General features: G+C 38.1%; 1 long non-coding RNA gene across 1 annotated transcript in view; it reads right to left on the bottom strand.

Annotated features, from left to right (window-relative positions):
- Window positions 1-10,344: 10,344 nt before the first annotated feature.
- The window catches only part of LOC142140205 (uncharacterized), a 70,463-nt gene continuing 54,299 nt past the window's right edge, over window positions 10,345-26,508 (bottom strand). The window contains exons 2-3 of the long non-coding RNA XR_012688334.1: window positions 16,370-16,501; window positions 10,345-10,430 (exon numbers count right to left, since the gene is read on the bottom strand). This is a non-coding gene — a long non-coding RNA (uncharacterized LOC142140205). The remainder of the gene's footprint in view (window positions 10,431-16,369; window positions 16,502-26,508) is intronic.

Raw genomic sequence — 26,508 nt, 5'->3', positions numbered from 1 at the left:
CGACTGGATACTCACCCTACTACTTGCTGTTTGGATGAGCAGGGAAGCTTCCAGCAGACATGCAACTCGACCTCCCTGACACAGAAACCCCTTTGCCCCCACAAACCTCGTGGGTACGTGAGCATCAAGACAGGCTGCGGGAGGCCAGCCTGATCGTCCAGCAACGCCTGGAAGAGGTGCACAAATGGCAGAAGAAAGACTACGACCGGGATGCGCAGGCCTGCCGGCTGCCAGAAGGGAGCATCGTCTTCAAGAAGAATAATCGACCCCGGAGTAAGCTGGATCCCAAGTGGGAGTTGAACTCGTATGTAATTACGGCCGAACCCATATCAACGATGGCTGTTTACCAGATCTTGAGACCAGACGGCACCCGTCCACAGTGGATTCACCGAAACCAACTCAAGCTCCGCCCAAGGCCAGATCAAGGACCAGAAGATATATCAAGGGATGACTGGGACGAAAAACCAGATGATGGCGAAGGGACTCTGCCTCAGCTGCCCACTGACCCTTTCGAGCTACTATTGGCGGTAGGCTGGGCTACTATGCCACTGCAGAGTCAGTCTCGGCCGCCAGTCGAGTTACCATTATCCCTTGCGCCTGTGGAGGTGGCCTCCTATCCCGAACTAAGACGCTCCACGAGGAGTACAAGGGGTACACTTCCACGGCGGTATCAGGATTAGAGATCTTTCTCACTGAAACTGTTGTATATAATGTATATAATGTATATTAAAACTGTTGTCATTGAAAATATTTGCTATTATAAATGTTGTAGATGTGTGATTTGAGTTGATAAAGAACAACCACCTTTATGTCTTAATGCGTGAGGACACGCACCTGAAAAAGCGGGGGTGAATGTGGTGCCCCAAAATCTGAGTACCCTGGGGTGTATCTATATGTTTTTAATTTGTTAATTTAATTTGTTAATTGTTAAAAATGTTTATAAAGATTTAAAAAAAAAAATATATATATATTTTCCTGAGGGAGAAGTGACAGTTGGGAGTGGTTGGTGGTTGCCGGGGGTGACAGGAAGGAGGAGTGTGTGGCATAGCAACAAGTCCACTAACTTTGGTGATAACTGTGAACTCCCAGAAGGCAGTGGGAAGAGGAAAGTTCTAGACTTCTGAGGAAGAGAGATCCCTGTGTCTGCATAGACTGAGAGAGAAAAATAGGAACAGAATGAAAATCGGACAAAGTGATCTATAAGCAGATTAAAAGTGAAGTAAGTGTAAGAAGAGAAGAAGAGAAGAAGTGAGCCAAAGAGAGATGTGAGTAAAAAGGAAAATACTGAAAACAAATTATCAGTAAAGAGATCTGTGACATCACACTAAACAGACTGAGCTATGTACTGAGGACAGTGTGTGAGGAGAGAAAATAAAGAGACTGTGTAATACAAAAGATCATCAGTTTATTTGGCGTGAAAAGTAATTTATGGGCCCCAACCACGTGCAGCACTTCTACTAAATTCCTGTGCACAGTTCAACCCAGGACTGAGTGTAAATATGGTAACGTTACCAAATGTTTTAGTGGAATATTAATGTTAAGTATTTTTACCTGAAAATTGATTTATTATTATTATATGTTAAATGCTATTGTGCTCTATGTTGATCAAATGAGTGTTTTGTCATTGCCATTGAGTTGAAGGGGTCAGTGGCGCGGTGGCTTACCAAAATTATCTTTACCGCATTATTAATAAACCCAAGTTATTTGTCCAATCCTTGTCCCTTTCATTGAGGTATTTATCTCCTGACCACCGGATGTCCGAATAAAAAAGAACCTGACTCGTGTCTGGAGGACAAGGTAAGGGAAGGGAATCCCATCAGTACTCGGCCACCACAATATGAGCAGTTCTTATGTAGGCAAGTGGAAGCTGATTAGTCCCAGATACAGCCAAAGGATCCAGGCTGAGTAGGCCCAAAGTCAGTATGATGCTCTGATGCAGCTTGGAGGGCAAGTAAAGGGACTGAACAAACCTTAGGGCATCTGGGTACAGATCAGGGGAAAATAACGGGTTTCAGGAAGACGATGTGCCCGATAAGAGGAGATATGTAATCCAATTTGCAGGTGCTGAACAGAAACGCTGCTACTTGATGTGGTTGCCAGGCCACATCCCCTAAATATCTTATTTTTAATATATGTGTATTATTTGGGGAGGGGGTTAAACATTTTTAAAAGTTAACTTTATTTATTTTTTTATTATTTCGAGAAAATTAGCCCAACCCAACAAATATATCCATTTTTGAACTCTGTTGCTTTAAAGCTTTCAGGGATGCCAAATATGTACATTTTATTGGAGGCTTGATGCCTGTTTTGGGTCATATTAACATTTATTGATAAAACATGTTTACTTGTTTCAATAGTTTTTATATTACATTTTTTTACAATCAATTTTAAATGGTAGCGCACATGATAACAGGCAATACAATAATATTTGAAAGCATAAGCATCTCAACACGTAAACACATACTCTAAACCTAGACAAAAATTACTTTGGTCTAGTAATAGCTATCTCTATGAAATCACTTTCCATATGTGTCCAATTGTGATCCTATGTCTAGAAGGAATATTTAAATGCAAATTGGTGCCTCACAGCTCACTGTGTTGAAGAACAGCAAAGGGCCATTACCATGGATTTATATCAATGTCCTCTTAAGTCTAGAATAGGCCACCAACCTATATCCTGTAATGATGGCAGGGAAAAAGTTATGGGCCAAAACAGCAACAGCTAGCCTTCAGAAATAAATTTCCAAGAGTGATAGAAGCCATACACCAAGCCTGTATGTACCTCCATGTACCAAGTGTGTATTTTGCTGAATCTAGAATAATAATAGTTAGCTCAAACATAGCACTAGAATAAATTACTCTTTATCTCTGGTGTGGAGACAACTGGGGTTCAAGTCTATCTTGGTTTTGGGTCCTCTAACCTGACCTCTGAGTGTAGTGAAGGCTATGACAATTACAGTTATTTCATAACCTTGTGTCTGTGGCTCTTATCCTGCCTCCTGGAGCAAACATACTGTAGCATTGACAATTATTGCTTTTTTTAGATGTACTGATATACCCTATATTTATAGATATATGGGGCCTGATTCATTACGGCACGTATCTGCTGATGTTGAGTGTATAGTATACAGAAACCCTCTGCACATGCCCGAACAGACAGATACAGCCGAGAAATTGAGAGCTACGGACTTGTACGCAAGCAATGTTTGTGTGAAGGAGAGCGCAAGGAGCACTTAATGCAGTTTCCGACTTTAGGGAGTGAAGTCAGCGGAGAAGGGGCATGTCAAACTCAACTGCACGTAGCCACAGCCATACCAAACAGTACGACTGTCATTGTAGACTTTCTGCCTTATCTCTTGTACCAGCTCAGAGGCTAGTCTAAGTCCCGATCAGTTATGATGACAATCTCGTATACATCCTGTAACATGATTTTGCAATCACTAGCAAATGTAACATTTATTTGTATCTTCAGTAGACATTAACAATGTTCTAACAAATGTATTTCATGTAAAAAAAAAGTAATTATAAAAAACACTTTTTTCCACCACTATTTTATCATTAATACCAGGTGACATTCATTGTATAATTATTTTAATATCCTGTGTGTGTTCTTTTGAGAATTTATAATTAACATAGGTATTGGATGTTTTGTGCAGTGTCTTGTGTAGTAGAGCACAGCAGACCTACACATGAATTCAACACTGCACGTATCTTGAGGTCTGTTCCTTAATGAATTCAAGAGTCCAGAACTCATGGATACTTGCGTAGAATACGGAGTATGCGTTACGCTCAGAATGTGTGCCATAATCATCATCATCAACATTTATTAATATAGCTCCAACAAATTTTGTAGCGCTTTACAATTGGGAACAAACATTAATTAAACAATAATACTGGGTAATACAGACAAACAGAGAGGTAAGAGGGCCCTGCTCGCAAACTTACATTCTATGGGACAATGGGAGTTTGAAACACAGGGGGATATGCTACATCACATCATATTGCACATTGGACCAGCTAGAATGCAAAGGTAAAAAGTATTTAGTGGGCTGTATGATCAGTTACACAGCAATGTTGGTCAGAGGGTTGATGTCTTGGGTTAGCTGTGCAGAGGGTGGTAATAGGATAACCTAGGGAGACTAAGATGCTGGTTTAGGAATATCATAAGCGTGTCTGAAATGGTGGGTTTTCAGAGAACACTTGAAGGTTTGAAGACTAGGGGAAAGTGTTACTGTGTACGGGAGAGAATTCCACAAAGTGGGTGCAGCACAAAAAAAGTCTTGTAATCGGGAATGGGAGGATGTGATGAGCCAGATACCTTCTTCCCCTAATGAATCATGCCCATGGTCTGCAAGATTCCTGACCAAAATAGCCTTGTATTATTAAAATATGTTTAAAAAAAATAAACTAATTAGTACATAAAATGGAGGAATATGCTAATAATTTTGAACATGTATTTGTTAGAACGACAATACAGAAAATGATAATATAATGTTATAGAATATGGAGTACAAAGAGTATAAAGAATGAAAATCCTAAACACAAATCAAAATGTAAATTCTTCCTTTTCTATAAAATATCCATGTTGCGAATCAATAGCAATCAACAGCATCAATGCTTCTTTTTGACACACTGACTTGTGAATCAAAATGTGAATCTTGTGAATTAAAATGATCAAACTATTCCTTAGCCAGATAATTATTAACTTGCATTGGATTATATACTACAACTGCACCTGTTCATTATCCTGTATGCATCATTTTCAGTTCATTAGAAGACTTGCATTTAGTTTTTTTTGTTTTTTATATTGATCACAGTAGCACGCTTAGGGGAGTTTACTGTTGCCCAGAAATGCATCCGAAAACACACGTACACATTAAAATCATTACGGTTTTGTTGGTTAGAATTTGAAAAAAGCCTTCAGGAACCGCCTAGATAGTGCATGCATTAATAATATATACCACTTTGCAGTCTAAGGGCTATATTTACAAAACTTTGGGTTTGAAAAAGTGTAGATGTTGTCTATAGCAACCATTCAGAATCTAGTTATCAATTATTTAGTAAATTCTACAAAATGCAGAATCTGATTGGTTGCTAGGCAACATCTACACTTTTTCAAACCCTTAGTTTAGTTTGTGTTACAATCTATCTATGTTTTAATGAACTTTGGCTTCAACAAATGATCTCAGTTATTGTCCTTACTTATTGTATTATTCTTATATTTTAGCTCTAGTTTAAGTTATCCATGCTTCTCTGCACTTTCCTGGCTGCTAAAAGTGATGTGACACGGTGGGGCATATTCAATTGTTCCCGTTTTCCGCAGCGGAAAAAAGCCGTATTTCAGCTCGCAGCTCCCTGAGCCGCGAGCTGAAATCCAGGGTGAAAGGTACAGTAATAACGGTATTTACATGCACTATTACCGTAATGACGGTAATAGTGCACGTGCCGCATTACTCTAGGCAGTAACGCCAACAATTGAATATGCTCCAGTGATTGAGTGACTGTACCATATATTGCATTTTCTTTATTGTATTTGTGTGTGAGGGGAAATTAGTATTATTTTATAGAGTTGTATTAATTTACAAAACATTTGTCTGAATTGGCAACATAGACTCGCTTAGAAACAATAGCAGACTCAGGTGTTCCATAGCATCTCAGGGGGTTTAAACTGTTTATATTGGTTGCCATGACATCCCTCTGACTTCAGTGTTTCTCAGATGTTCAGAATTACTTCAGTGCTAAGAGGGTTGATTGAATCTAGGATTGATCTCTTTTCATTTATAAGGTAGTTTGAACCATTGATTTTGTATCTGTTATAGCGATTGTTTGCTTAGGCATTGTGCTCTGTATCACTTTGAAGTCTGTTCATTGTTTGAAACTGCTTGCTCTGACTTTTGCTTGTCTGTCACTCACTCTAACCATGATTTGTGATCTTGACAATTCTGTTAACCATCTTCCTTGATTTTTAGTTAGACTATTCTTAGCCTCTATATTACTGGTTCCTTCTTTGATTACCTGATAGTTACCTAGTTTCTGCACAAGGATCTAGTCTATTCTGCTGGTGTGCCCCAGCCTGAATATAAACCTATACTATTGCACACAAGAACTGGCTACCGGTGAGCACATAGCACTCTATGTGATATAAGGGCTTCTATAGGTGAAAACCAGCTGCAGTTCTATAGGGTTTTATGGGGAACTGGTGGCATAAAGTATAGTATTAAAACTGAAGAATTAATTAATTCAGCGGTATGTTAAAATCTGAGGTGTGTGTGTAACTTTATTTGTCTCCTCTCTAAAGAGGTTAAAGTGATCAGGCAAAGTGAGCCTTGGTTACGCCCATGTTGTGTGGGAGGTAACTTATGCCACATTATACATTTCACTGGCTGATGGTATTCTGTCTCTTGGTCTGCAGGATTAGATGGGAGGATAAGTGCTGTGCCTCTCCTTTGACATCTGCCTGTTTCTAGATTTTTATGTTTTCCATCCCTCTAGTCTCTGTCTTCTATCCTTCAGTCCTACTGCCATTCCTCCATGACTTTTTTATTTTTATTTCCTTGGTTTTGCCTCCTCTCCTTTTTTCCTTTTGACTTTTCTCCATTTCCTTTTCTCACTCTGCCTTTCCCTGCTCAAATTTTTCTCCTACCCTTCCCCCACTGCCCTCTATGTGCCCATTTTTAATTTAGTGCTAATGCCTGTGTAGGTCAGACGGAGAGCCTTAGTGGTTCCTCCACATATGTGGGCTCTGTGGTAAGGTGCACCCCCCCCCCCGCCACTCTCAGCTCAATACTTACCCGTCCGAGTCTCTCCTCTCCATGACCGTCACTCTGTCTTCAGGTGAGTGAGCAGTCTGTGGTAGAAGGATATCTGCCTGTCCAACATGCATGATGTTCCGAGGTTACTTCTGGAGTTCTTCAGATGGCGGGGAAATCCCGGGCTGACTACCATGCAGCATGGAGGCTATCCTGCCACACATAGAGTATCACTGGTGGACGGTAGATTTGCCAATGACAGGGGGTTGGGGAACATAGTCTAGCTCTACCTGCTCCCCCATACCCACTTGATATTTCATTAAGGCGTACAGTTCTGCCAACAAAAAGGGCAGAACTGTACGGGGGAGCCCCCCGCTCTATCCTTTAAAGGGAATGGGGTGCCTTAACGACCTTAGTTCCCAGTTTCCAGCAGGAACCTACAATTTTTCACTGATGCTGCTGGGCTTGTAGGGTTTACTGTCTATTTTGCAGGTGATTGGTGTGCTGCACTTTTGCCGGGGATTGGTTTAGTTCCAGATAGATTGCTAAAGTAGTCCTGTTCGAGTTGTTTCCAGGGCCGGACTGGCCATCTGGCACTTCTGGCATTTGCCAGAAGGGCCGATGGCTGTATGGGCCGGTCCGGTCCCTGCGCTTCATGTCCCGCAGCTTTTTCTTCTTTTTTTTTTTTTTTTTAACTTCCGCGCGGCTGCGCGATGTGACGTCATGACGTCACGCAGCTGCCTAGGAGCCGTCAGTCTGTTGAGCGCGCGGGGTTGTTGAGGTGAGTTGGTGTGTCCGGGGGATAATGACAGGTACTGCAAGGGAGGGGAATGAGTAAAAATACACGGAGGAAGTGATTGACAATGGCTGCAGGGGGAAGGGGGAGTGTGACAATGGCTGCATGGGGAAGAGGGGGTGTGTGACAATGGCTGCAGGGGGAAGAGGGGGTGTGTGACAATGGCTGCAGGGGGAAGGGGGAGTGTGACAATGGCTGCAGGGGGAAGGGGGAGTGTGACAATGGCTGCAGGGGGAAGGGGGGGTGTGTGACAATGGCTGCAGGGAGAAGGGGGGTGTGTGACAATGGCTGCAGGGGGAAGGGGGGGTGTGACAATGGCTGCAGGGGGAAGGGGGGGTGTGTGACAATGGCTGCAGGGGGAAGGGGGGGTTGTGTGACAATGGCTGCAGGGGGAAAGGGGGGTGTGTGACAATGGCTGCAGGGGGAAGGGGGGTGTGACAATGGCTGCAGGGGGAAGGGGGAGTGTGACAATGGCTGCAGGGGGAAGGGGGGTTGTGTGACAATGGCCGCAGGGGGAAGGGTGTGTGTGACAATGGCTGCAGGGGGAACGGGAGGGGTGTGACAATGTCTGCAGGGGGAAGGGGGAGTGTGTGACAATGGCTGCAGGGGGGAAGGGGGTGTGTGTGACAATGTCTGCAGGGGGATGGGGTGACAATGGCTGCAGGGGGAAGAGGGGGTGTGTGACAATGGCTGCAGGGGGAAGGGGGGGTGTGTGACAATGGCTGCAGGGAGAAGGGGGGAGTGTGACAATGGCTGCAGGGGGAAGGGGGGGTGTGTGACAATGGCTGCAGGGGGACTTAGGAGTGAAAATGTCTGTATGGGGGCAATGGCTGTAGGAGGTGGAAAATAAAAAATGGCTAATCTGTGTGGGGGACAATATATGACTATAATGTGTGTGGGGACAGTATATGACTATAATGTGTGTGGGGGGACAGTATATAACTGTAATGTGTGTGGGGGACAGTATATGACTAATGTGTGTGGGGGGACAGTATATGACTAATGTGTGTGGGGGACAGTATATGACTATAATGTGTATGGGGGACAGTATATGACTAATGTATGCTATTAAGTGAATGTGGGGCTGTTTGGGGAAAATTAGGTATATTTATTAAATGAAATTATGAATTATTTAATGCCTGAGATGGTTGTGGGAAATGTTTATTTTTATTAAATATAAATGCTATTTAATTTCTTGCTGGGGTTGTTTGGAGGGAGGGAAAGCGGTTAATTTATTAAATGGGAATACTATTAATTTAATGTTGGGGCTTGTTGTAGGAAAATAGGTCTATTTATTAACTGTATATACTATTTAATGTCAGGGCTAGTTGGAGGGAAATAGATGTATTTCTCAAATGTGAATACTATCATTTTAATGTTGGGGCTGGAGTGAGGCCTAATTTTAAAACGTGGGTGTTATATTGATTTAACACCGCTGCTGGTTGGAGTTTTCTAAATTTCATGTAACCATTTTTTTTTCAAATAGGGCCCCCAACATTCCAGGATCCAGACAAGCAGCAACTGAAGACACCAGCGGCCACAAGTGGAGGCAATGACAAGACAGGTAAGAGAGACCAGGACATTCTGCCAACTGTCCTGAATTTGGTGGGTGACTGTCCCGCTTAGTCAGGATTTGGTCTGACTACAAGGACAGTTGGGAGGTATGTACTGCTTCACAATGTACTGCTTGTGAAGACAGAACTGTGTGCACCTAATAGTATTGCTCACAGTATTGCCTGTGTATTTGTTGAAAATGTGTCTAATAACCATATTACATCATAGGAGTCCCCCTGTCTTAAGTGCCTAGGGCCCCCAGAGCCTTAATCCAGCTCTGGTTAGCAGGAGGGAGCGGATAGCTACTCCCAGTCCCTGGATAGGACACAGCCTGCAGAGCAAGCCGAGGAGCTCTAAGTCTCATGAGATTTATTAATCTTGTGAGACTAAGTGCTTCCCTGCTCACTCTACAGGAAGTTCCCACCACCCTGCTGGATGTCAGCAGCATCAGAAGCATAGATAAGTGCAGTGGGCTGGGGGTGTTGTAATGTGTTTCTGGGGTGGGGTGTGATATGATAGGGAGGGCCTGATAAATGTAATATTTTCTTATAATGTATGTATCAATGCCCCATGTTGACCACGCCCCCAACACAATGTGGCCACGCCCTTGGCGGCGCCGCTGCTGCGCAGCGGCACACAGTTTTGTCCTGCTGATCAACAGAGGTGGGCCTGTATGCTTGAAATGCCAGGGCTGATTTTTAGTCCCAGTCCGGCCCTGGTTGTTTCAGTTTACTTGCGGGAACTTAGGTTTCAGAGCAAGTACATTATCTTCTGGTGTGTTAACCTAGGCATTTTTGCAGGACAATAATAAACAAAGTACATCTTCCACCTGGTTATTTGTTTGCTGCACAGGCTAGTTTGGCATTGCTAGCTTTTCTAATTTAATTTTCAGGCCAGGCACATTCCGATTGTGGATAAAAGGATAAAGAAGAAAACACTACCGCGTCTCCGCTATGAGTGAACCTGCAGCTAAAAAACAATAGTCAAAAAAGAAAAAAAGGGAATAATTCAGCACATTGGAACACTTTTATATTGATGATAATAGATCCTGCAGACACGCAAAGTGGACAGTGGAAAATATGTTTATACTCTTTCGTGAAAAAATATGTTTCAATGTAAAATTCTTACCCTGCTCTTTCCCTGTTTTTCATAATGTGCAGTTCTCCACGATGTTTCCGGGCAGAAGTATTCACAATATGATCCTTTCCAAGAGATTTTCTCTTCAGGAATGGAGGGTAGTTCCAAACAATATCTCTGCTGTTGCCACGTCCTTTTCCGCTCTAGATGCCACATTATAAAATTCACTGGCTGATGGTGTTCTGTCTCTTAGTCTGCAGGATAAGTTGGGAGGATAAGTGCTGTGCCTTTCCTTTGACATCTGCCTGTTTCTAGATTTTTATGTATTCCATCCCTCTAGTCTTCTATCCTTCAATCCTGCTGCCATTCCTCCCTGAAATATTCTGGTACCAATTTGTTGATGAGTGTGAAAATTGTTTGAAATGCTTAACGGTTTATGTTCCTATGTTACATAACCTCTCTTACCCTCTTAACATTTACCATAGAATAATTGACACCAGACATAATTGTGTGGAAAAAAAGGAGTTTATGTTACCAAAAAAGTGTGTGATAGTGGAGAAAACAGAAACTATCCAGGACCTCCAAAGAATATGAAAGCCATACCAGGCAAGCAACCATCAGGAAAATAGAAAGAAAAATCACAAAAAAATAGAAAAAACATTCGCAAAACCAGCACCATTTACCAAAGATCCATCCAGAACAGTGAGGGTACTTTTTTTCAAGTACGTGGGCAGCACGGTGGCTTAGTGGTTAACACTTCTGCCTAACAGCACTGGGGCCATGAGTTCGATTCCTGATTCTGTGTGGAGTTTGTTTGCTCTCCCCGTGTTTGTGTGGGTTTCCTTCAGGTACTCCGGTTTCCTCCCACACTCCAATAACATACTGGTAATTTAATTGGCTGCTATTAAATTGACCTTAGTCTCTCTTGGTCTGTGTGTGTATGTTGGGGGATATAGATTGTAAGCTCCAATGGGGCAGGGACTGATGTGAATGAGTTCTCTGTACAGCGCTGCGGAATTAGTGGCGCTATATAAATAAATAGATGATGATAATATGACCCTTGGCCCTCCCCCAGTTACATTACCAGTGAGCTACTCCCATCCCTTGTCTGAGTTTTAACCCTTTAGAGAGGTGCAACTTAGTTATGAACACAACCTGAGTTTTTATTTTCCCTTGTGTCTTCAGTTCAGATATGTTAGTAAGGATATTATAAAAAGACTTTACACACTTTTAAATTTTTCATTGAATAGCTAAGCAAAACAATAAATAAAATATGTGCCATTAGCACAATGTATGTGAATTATGTAGGTAAAAAATAATATATACATTGTCAGGCCACCCTTACTTCCACCACACGCAATGGAGGTAGTTCCACCACTATAATTAATCATCATTGTAAAATACAGTGCTTCTGGTTTCATATTTGCAATGCATTTGATTCTGTGCGTGCAATCTATTTTATGTATAAGATAGGTCTGTCTTAGGTTTCCTTTATATCCTAATTTCTGAAACTTTAGCACAAATCCTAGTCTTGATCAAAATGTTATGTGTCTGCTCTGTTTGGCTTTCAGCACGTCATGTGACATGGATTCCTAATGTGTCTGCTGTTTTGTTTTGGGGTTGAGTTTCAGTCAATTGTTATTAAGATGGGAACTTTAATAGTGGTCTTGTGGTAAATTACAGGAAATGTGTCATTTTAATTTTACAGATTACAGTATTCTCCATATATACAAGTGCTAAGAAACTCCTCATACTTTGCTATGTACAGATTTATTACTTTCCCTCTAACAAAAAAAATGGCAAATAGTGTTTAGTTACATTTGGATTGGCAAGTGGTCTGAAATTTACTATAGCAATATGTTGCAGGCAAATGAGATTGTGGGCTATAACAATTATAAACTCTGAATTACTTAAGGTCATAGTTGCCAACTCTCCCGGAATGTCTGGGAGACTCCGCATACTGGAATTTATTTGCCATAATGACGCAATTTGTGGTGAATCGCGTCATTTTGGCCCCGCCCCTGAGAGAAAATTACGTTTTTGTCATGAGGGTGGGGCCAAAATGACGCGATTCACCGTCCCCCGCTGCTTCCCCCCCTCCAACCATGCCCCCTGCCCGGGATCTCCCAAATTAACTATGTAAAGGTTCTCAAGTATGCTTAGGGTGTCTTGCCAGAAATGCATACTAAATGTTATGAGAGTCCTTATTTTTTTACCCCATGGTGTTGATGTTGCAAATTCTCAGTTTTATTTATTATAAAAAAAAAATGTGGATTAAATACCATATCAAATAAAACCTTCAGTAATTAATTTAATATAACATAACAAAATTACAGATACTTACATTAATATGTACTGTGCTGCTTTATTTATATAAAGTGTCAAAGTATTAAATTAGTTTATGAATCAAAATATGTAGACGAATAAAACACTTAATAAATACCCTATTAGTAATAACCTTTATAAAATATATGGACAGGTTGTTCACATCACTGTCTGTTATGATAGCAATAATCAACAATATTTCATCCAGACTCATGAATATTGAAATTAGGAGTTTTAAAATTAAGTAACTTGTAAAGTTGCTTTAGTGCAGTGTTGTCCAACACGCCCAGCACACCTGTAAATGTGGCCCAGAAGGAGTTTTGGTTGTGGCAAGGAGGCAGCACTGTTAATGGAAAAAAAAAAATCCTGCAAAAAAAAGAAAAGAAAATACTTACCATGTCAGCTGGTACTCCGGCTCCCTCCCTTGTCTCCTCCTCCGTGCGGTGCTCGCAGTGAATGTCGGGCGTGATGTGATCACGCCCAACATCCATTGCGGAGCGCAGCACAGAGGATTCACCCGCACGAGAAGAACAATCAGCAGCACAGAATTGGAGAAAAGAAGAGAAGAGGACAGGAGAACAAGCCGATTAAAAGGTGGGTTAAGGGGGATTTTTTTTTATTATTTCAAGGGACGCTGACCAGTGAATAAAAGTCACCTGGTCCTGGAGCATCATGGACCTTATCTCCCTGCTACATACTTCTACTTGAAATACAAATGGGGCATTATATATTATTCTCTTTGGCCCATTATAATTTGTTATCCTTTAACTAACATAGTGGTGTAATTAGCAAAACAGGTCACAATTTGGGGTCACAGTGATGTATATGTCAGGAACCAGGCCTGGTGAGGGCACCCTGATATACAATGCCTGCTTAAATGCACTTTATTGATATTGCATCGAAACAATACAAAAAGTGATTATAGTATAATAACTAGAGAGGATTTTTTGAACAGGGCGATTTAAAGGTAAGTATAGGGGGATTTGAAAAAAAAGTGATATCTATATCTCTCTCTTTATATATATATATATATATATATATATATATATATATATATATATGTGTTTTCTATGTTTTTTTTGGATGATCAGCTATCGTTATTGTTAGTGTATCTTATGTGCGGCCCAAACCAACTCGCCGTCTTCCAATGTGGCCCAGGGAAGCTAAAAGGTTGGACACCCCTGCTTTAGTGCATCTAGCATACATTTGTAACATTTCACATTTTGCCAGATTTTTACAAAACCAAAAATCTAATGTGTGCAATTTAGATGACATTGCTTTTTTGCTCCAAAATATGCTATTGTTTTGTTGTATTCTCACAATAATTTATTATTTTATTTATTAATATTTATTTATATAGCAACATCATAAGTGACAAAGTCTTCCAATTTGGAGCAAACACAGTTAAAAATAAAGACTGGGTATTAACAAACAGGCAAAGATATATCATACAAGGTTACAATCTGTAAGAAAAAAGGAGTTTCATAAATGAGGCTAGCTGCCATATAGTGCATATTGGTCTAGCCAGATTGCAATGGGAAAAAGCGATTAGTGGGGCTATATGATTTAGTCACAAAGCAGTGTTGTTTTGGGATGAGAGGGTTGTTTATATAGTAGGATAATGAATGTAAGTTTGTGTATGCTGTGTAGAGTAGTGGTAATTGGTTAGCCTAGTTAGGTTAAAAAGGTGCTTTGGGAATTTGATAAGCCTGCCTGTAGAGGTGAGCTTGAAGGTTGCAGTATAGGGTAAAGTCTTGTATGATGGAAGGAACTCCACAAAGTTGGTGCAATTACAAATAAATCCTGTAACAGGAGCAGGTATTAAGTGTAAATGAGAGATACAGTTCTTGGGCAGCGTAGAGTATATACAAGTAAACAGCTGTTGCTGCAGTTTTATTAATGGCTTTAGATTTAGTAGTGATCAATCCTCGACTATCTTAGTCAGTTCAGTCTCTGTGGACTTAGCAGAGATTATTATAACATTTTAAAAATGGACATTATGCCTGTTCTCACTGACCTTTTCAAAGAATCCATAGACAACAAATCTCAGTGTCTAATTTTAATCAAGCATATACATCTTATTACCAAAGCCAGATAAGAATGGTAGCTTGTTTCTTCTTATAGGCCAAACATGCTGCTCAACTGTGACTTTAAACTTTTGGCAAAATTATGGCTAATAGATTGCAATCCATTATGCCCTCATTGCTGACAGAGCATCAGTTGGGTTTTACCCATGGCAGACATGCATTTAAGGGCATATGAACGTCTCTTGCTGCTGTGATTTCATCTTCTGCTATTAAAAATACACAGAACATTGCTTTACGTTTAACGCAGAGAAGGCATCTGATAAACTTTCATGGTCTTTTCTATGCTGGATCTTTAAAATTTGTGCATTTGATCCCCTTTTTCACAGTTTATACAATATCATAATGCCAATCCCTGTAAAGAGCTTATTAGTAGTAACAAATAAGAAGATCTGGTACACATGTCTGGGGGTACTAGACAAGGCTGACCCTTATCCCCATTAGTTTTAATTTAGTTATTGACCCTTTCATTCTTTCTCCTCAACATTGGGAAGTTTTTCAAGATATACAAGTTTGTAATTCCACTATTAAATGTATTCAATTATTATAATGAGGACTACACAAGATATACAATATATTATACTATTAACAGACAAATGGGAATGTCTCAATAGTTGGTACACTTTCCACATCTAAATTTTTCTTCTATTCAAGAAACACACATTTTTTAATTCTAATCTAAACCGCGTGTATGTGTTCTTTAAACGTTTTTATAGGGGTTATCTGTCACCTTCCATGTCTTATAATGTAGGTATTAATACTGCTTCTAACTACAAAATGTCACCAACCTAATGCCTCATTATTTTACTGTTTATGGGATTTCTCGCATAAAAAATTTAATTTGCCAAAGATTGTAAGAAATTGCTCCTTAATATTTCAGCAGTGGCAAAAAAGTGTATTTTACAATTTTGGTTACATCCCCAACCTCTTTCTTTAGCACTAATTAAACATAATATGGCCTATGTGTTTAAAATGGGCTGGATGGAAGCCTCTATTTATAAGCAGAGACAGGTAAAACTCTCACCTAGTATTACACATCAAATCCATCAATGTTTTTCAATTTCCTAAATGGTATGGGATTAGAATTTTAATGGAAGACCCTCCTATCTAATATATATATGCCTAGCGGCGTGTGTTAGTGTGTGTGTGTGTGTGGAAAAACTATTTTCTCAGAAAGGGCTCATTCAATTGACTTGAAATTTAGTATACTGACATTATTTGACAAAAAAATTATAATAGTGAAGTCAGTTAACTTCCATCATCCCCCCTTCCCCCCGTGGGAGGGGTAGTAAAGGCTAAATTTACGAGTTGAGGGCTCAAACTCTTGACCGTGTGGGTATTTATTTACCAGAGCCTGTGTTTGGTCATGGACAATTGTATGTCGCATTTTCACGAGTACGGAGAAGCAGTGATGTGAAAGTGCAGGTTATGAATACTGCCCTTCAAGGAAGACTGATTGAGCACAGCGATAAGGTGTTTAGCAGAAACGTTGTGTATCGAGAGGTTTTAGAACAGTAAGACGATGGAGATTAAGGATGTAGCAATGAAGATGAAGGATGAGGTGATGGAGAAGAATGATGAGGTGGTGACATGTGGACAAAACCACGTTAAAAAAGGGCGCTTACGTCGGGAAGTAACGCTCTTCCCCTGAAGAGGCCTGGCCTAGCCCCAAATGCATGACAAGAACCTTTTTAACACCTTAAGTAGCTTGATTTGACTAGAATGCATGAGTATCATGTATGGGTTAACTTGTTGATATATAATCTTGCTATGTATCTACTTACTTTTGTTATCTTGAAGGCCACTCTGGAGTACTGAAGCTTTGTGGGCGTACATATTAATTATATGTTGCTATTTAATGTTCTTCATTTGTTTATTTTGAGTTCAATAAAATATGATGTTGGAAAAAAGGACACCTACAGATCCAAAAGATATAAAATATTGTACATTGATATTAGATACATTTTCATTATACAAATTATAATAATTGACATTTTTATTTATGTGTTTTTAATAATGTTATATTAAACATGTGTTGTTAAATATAATATATTTTAGTTATGTATTAATGAGGGCTGACTAGTTTCATTTTATTTCTGTTCCTTATGCAAACATTTTGGATATGTATTCTTGAGCAGCAGACAGGGCTTCCTCTAAGGGCAATGATGCTACGGGAAGGGAAGGTTCTTCCAGCAGGGCTAAGCTAACCTTTCATGGTTTTATCATAGTTGTATGATAAATTAGTTTGGATTTTCATTTCCCTGGCTTGAGCACTTTATAATTGATGTCAAATGGTCCCTGAGATTGACCAAATATTGGCTTTCCACAGTGGGAACTAAAATAAACAGGAACTAAAATATTATCCAACTATCCAGTATCACCATTAATACTCACTTTGAGTATTTCTCATTGCTTCAGCATACAAATAAGAATATACAATTTAGTGGTATTTGTATTTTTGATACTAAACAACCATTACATTGATGTCTGTATTCAACCACTACATGTTTATTTTAATCAATAACTACAATGGTTTAAAGTTTGCAAATTAATTATCAAATATATTTGTATAAGTTAATTTAATTTACTTTGCATTGCTTTATTAAGATATAGGGAATAGTAATTGATAAACATGCAATGCTACGCTGTTTCTGTCTGTGTAAATATACTTGAGACAATATAATTTTAGTTTGTGATGTCATATGTGATTAATTAACTAAATGTTAGCGTGAATAAAAAATATAATATCAACAATAGCTTCAGAGTTGTATATTTGATTGACATTGTATAATTTGAACATTGATGAATAAGTAGACAAAGAGGTGTGACTTGATCTTGTTTCATGCCTTGGGGATTATTTAAAATATTGTGTTCTTTAATACACATACAAAAAAAACACTATCAGTTTACCTATTGTCTATTTTATAGTAACCAAAATGAAAACAGCCTCCGATGTGACAATGCACACAATTTTTTTTGTGTGAAAATAACAATTTTATAAAGGTAGATATTAGAATATTATCATCTGCAAAATAAAAAAATAAAAAAAATCCTAACAACTGAAAAAAAAGCTAAACTGTGAAATAAATGGCAGTTTGGCCATGTCATATCTTATGTACCCTATATATTACCTATATGTAACTGTCTTTCGGTAAATTGTTACTGAATGATGGTAGATCAGTTTTTAGTGTGGTAATTTAACAATGTAACATACTAATACTAACTAAACCCCCTAACTTAATAACAAACTCCAAGTTTTTTAAAGGAGAATCAGTTGACCTTCAAAATATATTATTGACTGCCAATTTAATTTAAAAGTTGAAATAAAAGACACATGTTAAAACATATATTTATATAAGTTTAGAGCAAGAAAAATTAATTAATAATTTATAGCAGAACTGAATAGAACCACAATAATAGTAATTTTAATATACACCTTCCTAACTGTCCCTCAAACACTTTATATTATCTCCTTTCACTCGTGCTGGCTCGGTGTATAAATTAAGTTCAGTGATTCAAGTTGGTGTGATCATAATAATGAGTTCACAGTGATAGTAGCTATTATAAGCATGCTTGCTGTCTAATAATATGATGTGCTTACTTTATAGTTCACATTTAAAAGACAAAAAGTGACAATCACTTTAAAGATTTAGGGTCTCATGTAGAGTTGGACGTAATTCATTAGTTTTGTGTAGAATACAGGACATACAGGCGTATTTGCAAATGCATCCACACCAAACTGTGTTGTAATTTCATAAACATGTCTTAACTGTAGTCGTCTATGAGTTCAATCTGTGGTGCAAAGATCCATGCTGATAATCATCTACGGTGTAAAAGCAATAATTAAACAAATAAAGTGTTTCTCCCTCCCCCAGAAACTGAGCACTTGCACTCAAGGCCTGGACTGGTTGCCATTAGCGCATGGGACAAACAACATGGGGTTACAGTGCTGAACTGGCTGGAGCTGTGTCTCACTATAACGGGGGACACAACACTGCAGGTTTCCCTGTAATAGTGTGACCAGCCCATACTAGTCATAGCCTGGTGCTGGTTACAGTATGTTTGTTCCCCCATAGTAATGGTAACTAGCGCAGGCTATAAGCGCTGGTGCTTTGATTACTTTATGAAGAGGGCCCTGGTTTTTTTTAACAATTTATTTATTGGCTGATTTTTTTCTATACATAAAACACTAGTCAGGATCAGCAAATTGACACCTCTAGTAAACAGTGCCATCAAGGTACACGTAACAAATATGTTGATGCACTTTAAATGTATCATCATGCATACACATTTTAACACATCCCACTGAGTTGCACATATCTTAAGTTACATGCAGCTCTGATTAAACTTAAAACCACGTAAATTTTACAGCATGCACTTTACATGTACGTCTTGGTGCAAGCACCTAAAGTTCAAATCTTGCAAACATTAAGTCAAAATGTATGGTTAATTTGTAATAGCAAGGAACCCTACTGTTGGATAATATAATATATAGGCACAGAAGATGTGTTGCAATTTTTATATTGGACTTATAAGCATATTTATTCAATTTTTTATTTAATTTTTTACGGAAAATTATATATAATCATTTAAAGTATTATTACTTATTATTATTATTTATTATTATTATTATTATTATTATTATTATTATTATTATTATTTGCCACATGTAAAACAGTATAGTAAGTTAACATTCGTATAACTAAAAAAATATAGAATGATAGTTCATTTAAGTAAGGTTAGAAGTTATATACTGCAAAAGTGTGCAAGGTTAAATGTTAAATGAAGTATAAAATGTAATAATTAGCAGCCTATGAGTCACTATAAAGAAAGAAGAAAATGTATGTATTACACATAACCAAAGATTATGCATTTAAAGATTAATACAGCATACTTGATTTTATCTATTTAAGTCACTTTTACTTCTAAAAATGGCCATCGTTGAGTTGACAGTTAGTCACTTACTGTGCGCAGCAGAGTAAATCTGCAATATACAAGCTATTGCTGTGACTGTCTCACAGGCCAGGAAAGAACAGCAGTTTCCATTGACAGCACAATTAATCAGACACATTGGTTAAAATGTGGTGAGTGCCAATAGAAGTCAATGGGATGTTCATCTAGTTGTATGGTGTCGCTCACCCACCTAGTAAAAGAGGGTCACACTGAGCATGCACATGTTCGTTTCTATGCATCATGTATTCTCAGTTTCTTTGTCATTCCTTAAATAATTAAGCCAATGTAATAGTGGAGCTAAATGAAATCCATTTTATTTAATTATAGTAAATGACCTTATGCAATTTAGTTCAAGGTTCAAATGCATTTTTTTTCTAAAAATATATAATAAAAAATGGACTTTTGCTATTATTTAAACATGTAGTAATATGATACAGTTTAATAATATTCCTGGTAAAGTCTTGGATAAAATCTTCAATTTAACTTTAGACTAGTCCTATAGTGGTGTCTATAGGCCTGTTTGTGCAAAATAAAATATACAAATTTGTACTGCGCCTGCTCACGAAACCTAGTGCACACATATGTAGACCTGTATGCACCTGGCACTTGTGTCTCCTTATGACTGACTAGGCGAGACAGGGGAGGGAAGGCACAGTCTAACATAGGCTGAGTACAATAAGAGTGTGTTCATGCAATCACAGACAGATGCAGACCGACACAGAGATGCATATACACACTGATGATGATGATGATTACGGTCGGCAAAACTAGCTATTCACTTCTGATTGAATGATTGTTGCGGCCACATGAAAAAACATATTTACTTAGCTAAGTATTTCTAGGTGAAGGAATACATTCCAGCTGGTCTATATAGGTAACTGTTTTTTTAAATCAAAGCAAAACTGATATCTACCGCATATTTCACTTTCAATATCAATGCAGCAAACTAATCTGTTGCTTATTGAGATTTATTTGACATTTTTAATGTCTATCTACTGTGATTGAATTGTTTCTGTGTATTGTACTGTGATTTTTGCTTACACAAAACAACTGTAAAAACATTATTCTGTGTTTGAATTTGCACAAGCGTCTACATTTTTCACCTAGGTTTTTCGCTCCTTCCACCTCCTTTTTTAGTTGGCTATAAAAAAAATTATTTTTTTCCAAGATTAAGAAATGTAAATATATTTACACTGTTAAAAAATTCCAGTCATTACAAAGCAAAACTTTCACAATTGTGTCATATGTGTTGTTGCATGAATTGTCTTTTTTTCATCATCAACCACAAATTTGAATTTCGTAGCCTATGCTTTTATGTAATAATATTTTTCTTACGTTTAGAGATCTATAAGGGCACTTACCCAGATGTCACCACCGTCGGCAGCAACCACGACAAAGGCCCAGGGAATGTCTCTACAGGTCATGGGTAAGGCTCTTTGGGATGCCTGACACTCCTGTGAAACTATGATTCAGGTTTCCCCCTGATATCATCTTGGAAACTCTGTCTATTGTTTAGCTTGACCTTGAACTTATGAATGGCATCCGCACAGCAATACCACAGCTGACTAAATTGTTGGTTGTTACACATTTCAAAACACAGTAGGTGTGGTGGCAGGAATGCCACTGCACACAATCCTATCACACATCAAGATGTTTATCAATTTACCTTTATATGAGGAATCCTTTAATGCAGATAAAACAGAAATTTTACAGTCCTGCTTATTTTCCAAGTTTCAGAGAGGCAGTAGCAATCACCAATATGGCATAGATTATCACAGAGACAAAAAGGTGAACAAGTGTGTCTATTGGGTAAGTGTAATTAAAAAAAAAATCATACCTTTTTACAAGGATTTTTGTACAAGTATGAGTACACATAAGGCACAATTGAATTTATTACTCTATGTGCTTTATTTCATAGTATCACACTCATGAGGCATGGATTAATGAGCAGTTTGACATTGAGTTTAAGGAACAAGAAGATCTAGTTCTAGAGCCTTCACCTCTGTCTGAAGGACAGCGGTTTTGCAGTGAGGTTATCAAACAATATTTCAGTTGTAAGTGTAACCTTAAAATACATCTTAACAACAATCTTACATCTTAACAAAGGCAATATCTGCTAATTATTTATAGGTCTAATTGTGACTAAAGAGTCTAACATATCTTATACTAAACAGTAAAAACCTTTTATGTTTGTTTAAAATGTGCTCATTTATGTATTCATAGAATAAATACTGCCTGCAAACGTCTTTGATGTATTTACTAAATATTTTTTTAACATGTAATTTACATAAAATATATTAATCATGGTGGATGTTCTAACAGGTTTTAATGTGCACCATATAGATACCCAAATATGTATTGCCCATCTTAGCAATGAATAACATATACGCTGCTTAATCCATTATATATGTATGAATAATACAAAAAAAAATTGCCCACCCCAAAAAAATAAATTTTCAATTATTTTTATTTTTTAAATAATTTGCCCCACCCAAGGCCAATTCTGTAATGTCTTACAAACCTGGCTCCTCTTGTGAGCTGAGTTGCAGGAGCAGAAGAAAGTGTTGAGTTCTTTGCTCCCTGTGACTTGGGCTCATCAGGTCCAGATGCATGCAGACCTACTCCCTAGGGCTGGTGGAAACATCCTATTAGGAATGGTCACCAGCGATGTGCCAATCTTCCATTGCATGACCTTCATCTCCTTTAGAGTGCTGGAGATGTTTTTCAGCAGGGACACCTGTTGATCCATCCATTCCCTGTTTCTTAATTTGGTTGCTGTCTTTTCTGCAGGCTATTGCTCAAGTAAATCCTGGAGGCACAGAGATTGAGCATATGCAGGTCCTGCTGGTGCAGAGGAGATTGGCCACTCTCGTGACACATTCTCAGGAGTCTCTTCAGGTTCCTCCTCTATAAGTGGGTATTCTGTATTGCTAAATCATTTTAATACTCAGTTTAATCATTACAATAAAACCACAATGTAATCAAGCTACTTCTTTGCAGTTATTTATTTCTAAATAAGTCATAGTTTGGATTCAAAGGCACAATCAGAATGGATAAAATATAAATAGTTTGTATCAGCTGATAATTAATAACCTTAGCCTAAATGTCAAATCAGACAAATCATTAAAACAAAAAGAAACCCTGAGGTACAATATAACTGTGTACAATATGACAGTATGACACATGCCCAGGGTTGTAAATGTATATAGATTTTCTATTAAGCATAATTACAGGACCCAGTGCCTTGCTGTTGAACAGATGATATTTGGTCTGTATCCACTACACCGACTCTGTCAACATCTTGCAGGTTTATGCAGCCTGACGTGGTCTGCTCTAGAAGTGACAGGCCCAAAGAGGTGGTGGGACCAGTCCCAGTGGAATGATGATGGTGGTGGTCGCTGATCTTAACTTTTAGTTGCTTCTTGAAATTCTGTCACCTGTTAAAATATAATAAAATATTCTACCAAAATGTACTTAACATATTGTCTAGTTAAACACAAAGTATGTTTATCATTTATATATATATACATATATATATGTGTGTGTATATATATAAATATATATATATATATATATATATATATATATACATATATATATTAGGTGCCCCATCGTTTTGCCTTTAGGTATTTTTTGTTTAGCTGTCTTTCTCTCTCGCTCTATCTCTCTCTCTCTCTCTCTCTAAACTTATTTGATGGTCATGTTCATGGTGATTTCAAATGTCATTTTAAAATGCAAACATGTTAGCCTATGAACTGAGTTTCCTTTATTAGCTGATTTTCTAATCAGCCAAATGCATGAAAATTCCATTTTTCATTCAAAACAGAAGATGTGATTGGTCGGTTGCTGAATCCTGCACTGAAAAAGGTGTAATTACAGATAAAGAGACTGTGTATAGATAAATAAACGGTGTATATTGGGTACTGTGACCATAGTTTACAGAGTGGAAGCAAAGTGGAATTGTTAAATTACAATGATACTAATGAGAAAATACATTTTATTTCATATCATATAGCCTTTTGGGGAACCAATATATTGTGTATTTTGTGAATAAGATAATCTGGGAAGTTTGGTGATTTTCTATATAGCTAGTTGACATGTTGTACAGTTGTCACATAATATTTTTAACATGATATATTACCTAAGATTCTGCTTAGGTAAGCTGTCCCTGCTGATCTGGACACATAACACACACACACACACACACACATTTTAATACAAGGTCAGATAAAAACAATATTACACATGCAATGGTTTCTGCAATAAGTTGATTGAAATTTTGACAGCTTACACCAAGCTTTGGTTTGTTGAATTTGGGTCTAAACCACTGAATTTGTGCAATGTTGCAGGTGTAAATAAAGAAAATTTAACAAAACTCCATATCCGTGGCTTTCTTAAATTTTCTACATGTTTTAAATTACTACTGCATTTGTTATTAGAATCTGTAAAACAATTGTAATTAGTTAAACAGGGGTGTAGAGGAGATAGATTTAAAAGATGTTTGATGAGGAAGATGAGGCAGAATTTTAATATGAAAGACAATAGCAGTGACAACAAAATGAAATATATGGTTTGGATAACAATATACACTCTCCGTTTGCCCACATCATGTTCTATTTACTCACCACGAGGTCTCTCCACTCTCTTGCAAGGTAAGTTCATTGATGGAAACCAAAACCATAGCAAAAATAAAAATGTAATTCTATTATTTCCACTTTATCTGACAAAATTGAAGAAAATCTCTTATTAGAGATATGAAGGAAGATTCTTTTAGTTACCACCTGCCTCCTTCTGAGTCCTGCCCACCTTTTTAGCAATATCTTGTTTTAATAAGCCACTACTACTAAAACCCAAATCTCGGATATGTCAGATTTCTCTAAATCCAAACCGCTCATCTCTACATTTTATGCTGTACATTTTGTTTAACAGTTTTAAAAGTCTTACATTTGACTTACATTTGCAGACTGACAAACTTATGTTGCATTGCACTACGAGGGGCAAATTTAAAATGTGCAGACAGATTTAGAGCTGGAAGGAGGTCATGTCCTAGCTCAAATCTAAACCAAAGAATAAAAATAAACCTGTCCAGTATTTGTGTGTACTATATACAAGAGATGGTAGTATTTTCTCTGAATGCAGAAAAAGATAGACTTGCACCCTGTGCATTGCAACATGGTTTGTCCCTGTGTAAATTTTTACCCTTTAGCTGGATTTGCTCTAAATTAGGCCATTATTATCAGTATGTAATACTTCCTTAGCATTGTGAAACTACTCATGCGTAGTGCTAATTACTTCTTCAGGACTGGGCCTGCTTTTTTTCTAAGCCAGTGTCAAAGTCCTGTTACAAACTCTCTAGGACCATGTAACTTGTCTGCTTCAAAGAAACTGTGCATTTAGAGGTACATTACCGATTTAGCAGGTGTCCTCACAGCCTTTTTAGTGAAGCAATGTAGAAGTTCTGTACTTTGTAAGATTTTTATGGTTGGTAAATTCCTTTTTGTTACCTGTTGATATAGATTTCTTTATATAGACATGACTAAAATGAAGAAAAAAAATTTTTTTATGCAATTAACTAAGGCAAAAAATGAATATAGCTTTTTGTTTACATTTAGCGGTAGATTTATCAAGCTTTATCTAGTTATAATTTATTAGTACATTATACCAAATGACAGCTTGACAGCTAGAATCTGATTGGTTGCTATAGGTAGCATCTACACTTTTTCAAACCTGCAGCTTGATAAATTTACCCCTTAGACTCAAAATTATTTTGAATCCATATGTCACCATCTGCTATAAAAGTATCCCAAGGGTCTATGTTTCATAAACCACATCTAATTTCCTGTGCAGTCGGAGCTAGTAAATATTGTTGCCTTGCTAAGAAATATGGTTCACAAATATTCAGCAGATTGGCACAAACACTAGTTAGGATCCAGTCTCTTTGCATATGCATAAGAAGAAATAATTGTGCATGTGTTAAAGAAAAATGGTTATGAGCTACGTGGGAGCTAATCCTGGGCTGTGTTTACTTGTGATGTGTGGTGCCAGCGGACACTGGATACCAGAGCATTATGATGATTGTAGTGATGCTCCAGCAGTGATGGGTATGCCAGCACTCGTAGTTCTACAAGTACCAACATACCAAAGCAGATTATAACTGCCAAAGCTTGGTGCGACCAGTAGTGCTACATATAAAAATTCTGATTCCTAACATTTAACTAGAGATGTTCGTGTTCGGTTCCCCGAGAGCCAAACACACCTAAACTCAGCACATCCAAAAACTGAGCCGAGCCGGCTCGGTACTTTCACGCGCTCTCAGAATTGAAAACGAGGCAAAACGTCATCCTGAAGTCATTAGATCTTGCTAGTTTTTGGATCCTATAAGTACCAGCCTCCACAGCGATCCAGCGCCATTTTTACAGAGGGACACAGAAGGGATAGCACAGTTCTTGGCAGTCTCTAGTGCAGATGGGCAGCGTCATAAGTAGAAAAGAAGGAGGAGGGGTAGCAATGTTCTTCAAAGTCTCCAGTGACATTCAGGAGAACTCCATTGCTCCATTGCTAATTGTCATTGCTGAAATAGAAATACCAGGGCTGGCAGGCTTGGTCTTCTGAACTTTCAGTCCAATTTTATGGTGTTATAAAGGTAACACACAAAGAGGAGAGCTCCATTACTCCATTGTTAATTGTCATTGCTAAAATACAAATAATAGCGCTGACAGTCCTGGTGTAAATCTGCAGTCACATTGTACTGTGTTATATAGGTAATACACAAAGAGCAGAGCTCCATTGCTTTATTGCTAATTGTCATTTCTGGAATTGAAATACCAGGGCTGGCAGGCTTGGTCTTCTAAATCTGCAGTCAAATTGTACAGTGTTATCAAAATGGATTCACAGCAGTACACAGAAGAGCAGGAGCACCAAGCAGCTCCTGGCACTAGTCATGATGATAGTAATCCCTCTACGTTAGAGG

The sequence above is a fragment of the Mixophyes fleayi genome, chromosome 2 (assembly GCF_038048845.1).
Source record: "Mixophyes fleayi isolate aMixFle1 chromosome 2, aMixFle1.hap1, whole genome shotgun sequence".
Classification (NCBI taxonomy): domain Eukaryota; kingdom Metazoa; phylum Chordata; class Amphibia; order Anura; family Limnodynastidae; genus Mixophyes; species Mixophyes fleayi.
The sequence above is the reverse complement of the archived record's forward strand: the minus strand, read 5'-3'. Positions and strand labels throughout refer to the sequence as shown.